The 10,256-nt window shown below is 43.4% G+C and overlaps 1 protein-coding gene across 1 annotated transcript in view; it reads left to right on the top strand.

Moving 5' to 3' along the window:
• Positions 1-702: 702 nt before the first annotated feature.
• LOC118378777 (POU domain, class 2, transcription factor 2-like) overlaps positions 703-10,256 on the top strand; it is a 56,017-nt gene continuing 46,463 nt past the window's right edge. Inside the window, exon 1 of the mRNA XM_052490081.1 lies at positions 703-876. The gene's annotated coding sequence lies outside the window, so the exon portion shown is untranslated. The remainder of the gene's footprint in view (positions 877-10,256) is intronic.

Below are 10,256 nucleotides of genomic sequence, written 5' to 3'. Positions count from 1 at the left end.
GGTTTGGCCAGAGTAGGCCGTCATTGTAAATAAGAACTAGTTCCTAACTGACTGGTTAAATAAAGGTTAATAAAAGTAGTGCACTGGAAAACATTTAGATCTCAGCTCGATATCTCATACAGTGTGTTGACTAGACATCTTACCAAGGTAAATGATAGTGTGGCAGACCATTTTTCCTTCTTTAACCTACAAAAGGCTTAAAATAAAACAAATATCTTAATGCATTTCCTTGGTAAGCTAAATCAGCTTGAAACAAGTAAATGCATTTTCTGGGTGAGCGAGATCAACTCAAAACAAGTAATTTTCACTTAATTATCTCAATACAATACTAAAGAATCTAGGTAGAATATTATTTTTCTGCAGCGTGACTGCAGTAGTGTCAGCCATAGCGTTGTTTTCTCTGAGCTGTGAGTGACAGTTTCCAGACACCCTGTCACTTTCCACTGATAGTCTTCCCCCTCTTCTTTCTCCTCCTCGATTTCTTAGATCTCACCCTCTCCCACTCTTTAACCTCGCGTGTCCCCCTTTCTCTTTCTGACCCCACTTCCTACTCTTCTTTTGTTTACTTCCTCTTCTCTTTCTCTCTCTCTCAGGATGTGGGGAGGGGGTGGGGCATGTGTGGGGGCGTGGACAACAAGAGGGAGGGGAATGATTTTTATCTCTCCTCCGTTAATGTTCCAATGAGAGAGAGAGAAAGAGAGAGACAGAGACGCACATAGAGAGAGAGAGAGAGAGAGAGAGAGAGAGAGAGAGAGAGAGAGAGAGAGAGAGAGAGAGAGAGAGAGAGAGAGAGAGAAGGGGACTCAGATACTCAGACAGATGTGACCAAGACAGCAGCTCTAGCAATCATGGACTTCTGCAATATGTGGGTACCAGGTGAGTGTCTGTGCCTCTCCCTGCTTTCATTAGCACGGCCCAATTAAGCTTGCCGTGTGTGTGTGTGTGTGTTTGTCTGTGTGTGTGTGTGTGTGTGTGTGTGTGTGTGTATCTGGGCTGAGCCAATTGATTAGCACCACTGGGTCTAACGAGCATGGCTAATTAGAGCACATCAAAGAGAGAGAGATGGATGAATGGATGGAGGGAGGAGAGGGGAGGAGAGGATGGAGGGAGGAGAGGGGAGGAGATGTAGATGTCTGTCGCAGGCAGAGAGAAAGGTCAGACGTGTCTCTCCAGGGTGGACAGGGATGCAGTGTGTGTGTGTGCTTTCTCCTATCCATCCCTTGTCATTACAACTGTTTAAACAGAGAACCTAAAGGTACACTTTAGTTATGTGTCCTACATAACAGCATTAGAAGTGGTCTTTAGCCTACATATAGATTGTCACGTTTTAATGTCAAATTAAGAGATGATAGAGAAATAGTTTCTCAAAAATACATTCACAGGAAATGATTCATCAATAACAGAAAAAACTATCAACAAATGTCAATAGTATTACTGCATGTCATGAATAATCAGGTATAGATAACATCACAGTGGACCATTTACGGTATGTGCGTGCGTATCCATTTGATGGGAATGATTCATGCGATGAAGCACCTTGTCATTTGTCACATCGACGTGGACAGTGATGAATAGGGCTTTTTAAAATCAACCTCCCTGTACATTCCTGTGACCACGGTGACGGGATGACACATCATATTATGGTGTCCATGTAGTACAGTATCCCCGCTGGATAGAGAATGAGGTTACTCAGGTGAATAGTTGACTTGAGGGGTGAACTACAGTGTCGCATCTATGCCTTGAATTGCACACAGACAACACAGTTGATTGTCAGTATTCATTGTGAATACACCAGTCATAATGTTAGGGTTTCAGTGTGCAGTTTGTTAACTGACAGGATTATCACACAACACTACTGACCTGCCACAGATATACAGACAGTTGTAGTCCAATGACTACAGTTTTTTTCATTGAATGATTTCATAGCAGTAGTGAAATATGAATGGAAAGTTTAAACGTTTCATCAGTAGACTTCATTTCCCAGACCCCCCCTTGGCACCACAGTGATCTCCTTCAGCAGGAAGTGAAGGTTCATTTGAGATCAGTTTCACCCAAAATACCCCTGGGAGAACACACCATAGAAACAGAATGCATAGAACATGTAATGACAAGGCATATCATGCTGTGCACTATGCAACCGTATACAGCAGTTTAGAGTACAGTTTGTGAGACTGTCCTATCTAGACATCTGTTTCTATGGCACATACATACACCTATTCATTAGGTAGTGGTAAGGCTTCTGACAGTAGCTTGTCTTGTTCCCACGGCAGCGAGAGGAGAGACTATAAAGGCTGTGACACGTATCAGTAGTTATGTGTCTTACAGTGGGGCAGTTAAAATGGCAGTTTGATGTAATCACAGAGAATGTTGCCAGTGCTGCGATAATACTATATTATGGGCCTACTGAGCCGTTCCTTATGTATCAGAGTAAAGATGTATCTAAACCACCACCACAACACTTCGCCAATGCAGTTTTGTCACTGTCACGTGATAGGTGCCCATGTTAGTATTATTACAGCACCTATTGATAGATTAGATTGACAGTATTTCTCTCTCTCTCTCTGTGTGTGTGTGTTTTGTGTGTGTGTGCGTGCGTGTGTGTGCGTGCGTGCGTGAAAGTAGGGTGGCAGGTAGCCTAGCTGTTAAGAGCGTTGGGCCAGTAACCCAAAGGTCGCTGGTTCAAATCCGTGAGCTGACTAGGTGAAAAATTGCTCCTGTAAATTGCTCTGGATAAGAGTGTCTGCTAAATGACTAAGAGGTCAGTCAGTGTGTTGTGCGACATTGACAAAGTATCAGAGTAATATTAATAGTCTCATTGACAGTAAGTGTTGGGTTTAGCACTCTGTGTTCAAGATGGTGTGAGCTAGGGGAAGTAGAGGGGGGAAGTGAGAGAGACATACAACACACCATGATACACTAGCATTACACCAGCCTACTGTATATTAACTACTACCCTCACTACATACCACTAACACTGTACATACGCTAGCATTACTCCAGCCTACTGTATATTAACTACTACCCTCACTACATACCACTAACACTGTACATACGCTAGCATTACTCCAGCCTACTGTATATTAACTACTACCCTCACTACATACCACTAACACTGTACATACACTAGCATTACACCAGCCTACTGTATATTAACTACTACCCTCACTACATACCACTAACACTGTACATACACTAGCATTACACCAGCCTACTGTATATTAACTACTACCCTCACTACATACCACTAACACTGTACATACACTAGCATTACACCAGCCTACTGTATATTAACTACTACCCTCACTACATACCACTAACACTGTACATACACTAGCATTACACCAGCCTACTGTATATTAACTACTACCCTCACTACATACCACTAACACTGTATATACACTAGCATTACACCAGCCTACTGTATATACACTACTACCCTCACTACATACCACTAACACTGTATATACACTACTACCCTCACTACATACCACTCACACTGTATATACACTACTACCCTCACTACATACCACTAACACTGTATATACACTACTACCCTCACGACATACCACTAACACTGTATATACACTACTACCCTCACTACATACCACTAACACTGTATATACACTACTACCCTCACTACATACCACTCACACTGTATATACACTAGCATTACACCAGCCTACTGTATATACACTACTACCCTCACAACATACCACTAACACTGTATATACACTACTACCCTCACTACATACCACTAACACTGTATATACACTACTACCCTCACTACATACCACTAACACTGTATATACACTAGTACCCTCACTACATACCACTAACACTGTATATACACTAGTACCCTCACTACATACCACTAACACTGTATATACACTACTACCCTCACTACATACCACTAACACTGTATATACACTACTACCCTCACTACATACCACTAACACTGTATATACACTACTACCCTCACTACATACCACTAACACTGTATATACACTACTACCCTCACTACATACCACTAACACTGTATATACACTACTACCCTCACTACATACCACTAACACTGTATATACACTACTACCCTCACTACATACCACTAACACTGTATATACACTACTACCCTCACTACATACCACTAACACTGTATATACACTACTACCCTCACTACATACCACTAACACTGTACATACACTACTACCCTCACTACATAGCACTAACATTGAATTGCTTCCTCATATCTGAGTTTTTTGGACTAAATTAAGATATGGAGAAAATCTGTCTATTTCAGAGGGATCCTTCCTGTGGTTAGATCTGAAGTGCATGTCATTGGTGAGGAACAGCCACTGGGCTTTTCTGTCTGACCACTGCTTCCCCTAGCAGACCCTGTGTGTGTAGAAAAACCTCCTGATTGTCACAAGTAATGTACTGGCCCTGCTTTCCTGTGTTCTGTGTTATCCAGCCTGGATATAGCTTGTTCAGACATCTGGGCCTCAATGGCCTCACCACTATTGGTTTGGTTTAACTGATTCAGACCTGGGTCTCCAGGCAAGTGGACTCTCTGGCCAATCAACAACATGAATCAATCAGTGAACTACTTGGGAGAAAGGAAACCCAGCAGCTCTACAGGTATTGAGGCCTGGTATTGAATAGTCCTGTTGCTATTCAATCCACTACATATCACAAATAGTATCCTAGACCGCTGCGCTCCTGAGTGGCGCAGCGGTCTTGAGGCGTTTACTACCGACCCTGGTTCGATTCCAGGCTGTAAAACAACCCGCCATGATTGGGAGTCCCATAGGAAGGTGCACAATTGGTCCAGCGTTGTTAGGGTTTGGCCGGGGTAGGGGAGGGTTTGGCCGGGGCAGGCCGTCATTGTAAATAAGAATTTGTTCTTAACTGACTTGCCTAGTTAAATAAAATAAATAACATTAAAAAAAGAACCTCATCCATAGTAATTGTTAGTAAATGTGTTCAGTGTCTCACTACTGCCCCCTATTGGTTGGTAAATGCCTTATTAAATCTAATAAAATGTTATTGGTCACATACACATGGTTAGCAGAGGTTATTGCGAGTGTAGCGAAATGCTTGTGAAGGACTAGAAGCGGGGCAGCCCTCTCCGTCAGCGCCATCTTTCTATCAGGCTCAGTCTACAGTGCCTTTCAATTCATTTTTATAAACACCAGTTTGGCCAGTCTGTGGCTTCTGTCTCATGTGATGGTGCCTGGAGAGCAGACCAGCAGCAGTGAATATCCTCTCCATACTTGTAGAACCACTGGGGATGCTAAACACCCTGTTGGCCGGCCCAGGCTGGGCAGAGATGCAGAGGTTTTTTGCTATAGGTAATCCAACAGGCTTTTAGGCAAAATAACCCAATCAAAACAGAAATCACCTTAAAAGTTGGAATATGCTGGGCCTATTGGGCCAAAATCAATTATGGCCGATTGTATAGATAGTAGAACAAAAATGATGGAAACTTTTAAAAAATGACTTCGCTACAATGGCACACTTAGTTATCTACCCACCTTTCTTTTAACATGCACACGTAGTAATAAGTACACCATCATGCTTTCAGGATATGTGTCTTTTCAGATTCCACAATGATTCTTTAGTTGTGGACATTACATCTCCACACTCACTCTCTTGCTCTTGGTCTTCATCTTTGTTGTGGACATTACATCTCCACACTCGCTCTCTTGCTCTTGGTCTTCATCTTTGTTGTGGACATTACATCTCCACACTCGCTCTCTTGCTCTTGGTCTTCATCTTTGTTGTGGACATTACATCTCCACACTCACTCTCTTGCTCTTGGTCTTCATCTTTGTTGTGGACATTACATCTCCACACTCGCTCTCTTGCTCTTGGTCTTCATCTTTGTTGTGGACATTACATCTCCACACTCGCTCTCTTGCTCTTGGTCTTCATCTTTGTTGTGGACATTACATCTCCACACTCGCTCTCTTGCTCTTGGTCTTCATCTTTGTTGTGGACATTACATCTCCACACTCCCTCTCTTGCTCTTGGTCTTCATCTTTGTTGTGGACATTACATCTCCACACTCGCTCTCTTGCTCTTGGTCTTCATCTTTGTTGTGGACATTACATCTCCACACTCGCTCTCTTGCTCTTGGTCTTCATCTTTGTTGTGGTCATTACATCTCCACACTCCCTCTCTTCTTTGTTGTGGTCATTACATCACCACACTCCCTCTCTTCTTTGTTGTGGTCATTACATCACCACACTCCCTCTCATCTTTGTTGTGGTCATTACATCACCACACTCCCTCTCTTCTTTGTTGTGGTCATTACATCACCACACTCCCTCTCTTCTTTGTTGTGGTCATTACATCACCACACTCCCTCTCTTCTTTGTTGTGGTCATTACATCACCACACTCCCTCTCATCTTTGTTGTGGACATTACATCTCCACACTCACTCCTCTTGGTCTCATCTTTGTTGTGGTCATTACATCACCACACTCCCTCTCTTCTTTGTTGTGGTCATTACATCACCACACTCCCTCTCATCTTTGTTGTGGTCATTACATCACCACACTCCCTCTCTTCTTTGTTGTGGTCATTACATCACCACACTCCCTCTCTTCTTTGTTATGGTCATTACATCACCACACTCCCTCTCTTCTTTGTTGTGGTCATTACATCACCACACTCCCTCTCTTCTTTGTTGTGGTCATTACATCACCACACTCCCTCTCTTCTTTGTTGTGGTCATTACATCACCACACTCCCTCTCTTCTTTGTTATGGTCATTACATCACCACACTCCCTCTCTTCTTTGTTGTGGTCATTACATCACCACACTCCCTCTCTTCTTTGTTGTGGTCATTACATCACCACACTCCCTCTCTTCTTTGTTGTGGTCATTACATCACCACACTCCCTCTCTTCTTTGTTGTGGTCATTACATCACCACACTCCCTCTCATCTTTGTTGTGGACATTACATCACCACACTCCCTCTCTTCTTGGTTGTGGTCATTACATCACCACACTCCCTCTGTTGTGGTCATTACATCACCACACTCCCTCTCTTCTTTGTTGTGGTCATTACATCACCACACTCCCTCTCTTCTTTGTTGTGGTCATTACATCACCACACTCCCTCTCTTCTTTGTTATGGTCATTACATCACCACACTCCCTCTCTTCTTTGTTGTGGTCATTACATCACCACACTCCCTCTCTTCTTTGTTGTGGTCATTACATCACCACACTCCCTCTCTTCTTTGTTATGGTCATTACATCACCACACTCCCTCTCTTCTTTGTTGTGGTCATTACATCACCACACTCCCTCTCTTCTTTGTTGTGGTCATTACATCACCACACTCCCTCTCTTCTTTGTTGTGGACATTACATCACCACACTCCCTCTCTTCTTTGTTGTGGTCATTACATCACCACACTCCTCTCTTTGTTGTGGTCATTACATCACCACACTCCCTCTCTTCTTTGTTATGGTCATTACATCACCACACTCCCTCTCTTCTTTGTTGTGGTCATTACATCACCACACTCCCTCTGTTGTGGACATTACATCACCACACTCCCTCTCTTCTTTGTTATGGTCATTACATCACCACACTCCCTCTCTTCTTTGTTGTGGTCATTACATCACCACACTCCCTCTCTTCTTTGTTGTGGTCATTACATCACCACACTCCCTCTCTTCTTTGTTGTGGTCATTACATCACCACACTCCCTCTCTTCTTTGTTGTGGACATTACATCACCACACTCCCTCTCTTCTTTGTTGTGGACATTACATCACCACACTCCCTCTCTTCTTTGTTGTGGACATTACATCACCACACTCCCTCTCTTCTTTGTTGTGGTCATTACATCACCACACTCCCTCTCTTCTTTGTTGTGGTCATTACATCACCACACTCCCTCTCTGGTTGTGGTCATTACATCACCACACTCCTTCTCTTCTTTGTTGTGGACATTACATCACCACACTCCCTCTCTTCTTTGTTATGGTCATTACATCACCACACTCCCTCTCTTTCTTTGTTGTGGTCATTACATCACCACACTCCCTCTCTTCTTTGTTGTGGACATTACATCACCACACTCCCTCTCTTCTTTGTTGTGGTCATTACATCACCACACTCCCTCTCTTCTTTGTTGTGGTCATTACATCACCACACTCCCTCTCTGTTGTGGTCATTACATCACCACACTCCCTCTCTTCTTTGTTGTGGTCATTACATCACCACACTCCCTCTCTTCTTTGTTGTGGTCATTACATCACCACACTCCCTCTCTTCTTTGTTGTGGTCATTACATCACCACACTCCCTCTTTCTTTGTTGTGGACATTACATCACTACACTCCCTCTCTTCTTGCTTGTGGTCATTACATCACCACACTCCCTCTCTTCTTTGTTGTGGACATTACATCACCACACTCCCTCTCTTCTTTGTTGTGGTCATTACATCACCACACTCCCTCTCTTCTTTGTTGTGGACATTACATCACCACACTCCCTCTCTTCTTTGTTGTGGACATTACATCACCACACTCCCTCTCTTCTTTGTTGTGGACATTACATCACCACACTCCCTCTCTTCTTTGTTGTGGACATTACATCACCACACTCCCTCTCTTCTTTGTTGTGGACATTACATCACCACACTCCCTCTCTTCTTTGTTGTGGACATTACATCACCACACTCCCTCTCTTCTTTGTTGTGGTCATTACATCACCACACTCCCTCTCTTCTTTGTTGTGGTCATTACATCACCACACTCCCTCTCTTCTTTGTTGTGGACATTACATCACCACACTCCCTCTCTTCTTTGTTGTGGTCATTACATCACCACACTCCCTCTCTTCTTTGTTGTGGTCATTACATCACCACACTCCCTCTCTTCTTTGTTGTGGTCATTACATCACCACACTCCCTCTCTTCTTTGTTGTGGTCATTACATCACCACACTCCCTCTCTTCTTTGTTGTGGTCATTACATCACCACACTCCCTCTCTTCTTTGTTGTGGTCATTACATCACCACACTCCCTCTCTTCTTTGTTGTGGTCATTACATCACCACACTCCCTCTCTTCTTTGTTGTGGTCATTACATCACCACACTCCCTCTCTTCTTTGTTGTGGACATTACATCACCACACTCCCTCTCTTCTTTGTTGTGGTCATTACATCACCACACTCCCTCTCTTCTTTGTTGTGGTCATTACATCACCACACTCCTCTCTTCTTTGTTGTGGTCATTACATCACCACACTCCCTCTCTTCTTTGTTGTGGACATTACATCACCACACTCCCTCTCTTCTTTGTTGTGGTCATTACATCACCACACTCCCTCTCTTCTTTGTTGTGGACATTACATCACCACACTCCCTCTCTTCTTTGTTGTGGTCATTACATCACCACACTCCCTCTCTTCTTTGTTGTGGTCATTACATCACCACACTCCTCTCTTCTTTGTTGTGGACATTACATCACCACACTCCCTCTCTTCTTTGTTGTGGACATTACATCACCACACTCCCTCTCTTCTTTGTTGTGGTCATTACATCACCACACTCCCTCTCTTCTTTGTTGTGGTCATTACATCACCACACTCCCTCTCTTCTTTGTTGTGGTCATTACATCACCACACTCCCTCTCTTCTTTGTTGTGGTCATTACATCACCACACTCCCTCTCTTCTTTGTTGTGGTCATTACATCACCACACTCCTCTCTTCTTTGTTGTGGACATTACATCACCACACTCCCTCTCTTCTTTGTTGTGGTCATTACATCACCACACTCCCTCTCTTCTTTGTTATGGTCATTACATCACCACACTCCCTCTCTTCTTTGTTGTGGTCATTACATCACCACACTCCCTCTCTTCTTTGTTGTGGTCATTACATCACCACACTCCCTCTCTTCTTTGTTGTGGACATTACATCACCACACTCCCTCTCTTCTTGGTTGTGGTCATTACATCACCACACTCCCTCTCTTCTTGGTTATGGTCATTACATCTCCACACTCCCTCTCTTCTTTGTTGTGGTCATTACATTTACATTTACATTTAAGTCATTTAGCAGACGCTCTTATCCAGAGCGACTTACAAATTGGTGCATACACCTTATGACATCCAGTGGAACAGCCACTTTACAATAGTGCATCTAAATCTTTTTAGGGGGGGGGTGAGAAGTCATTTCATCACCACACTCCCTCTCTTCTTTGTTGTGGTCATTACATCACCACACTCCCTCT

The sequence above is a fragment of the Oncorhynchus keta genome, chromosome 31, assembly GCF_023373465.1.
Source record: "Oncorhynchus keta strain PuntledgeMale-10-30-2019 chromosome 31, Oket_V2, whole genome shotgun sequence".
NCBI classification, from domain to species: domain Eukaryota; kingdom Metazoa; phylum Chordata; class Actinopteri; order Salmoniformes; family Salmonidae; genus Oncorhynchus; species Oncorhynchus keta.
This window is presented reverse-complemented; position numbering and strand designations above follow the sequence as displayed.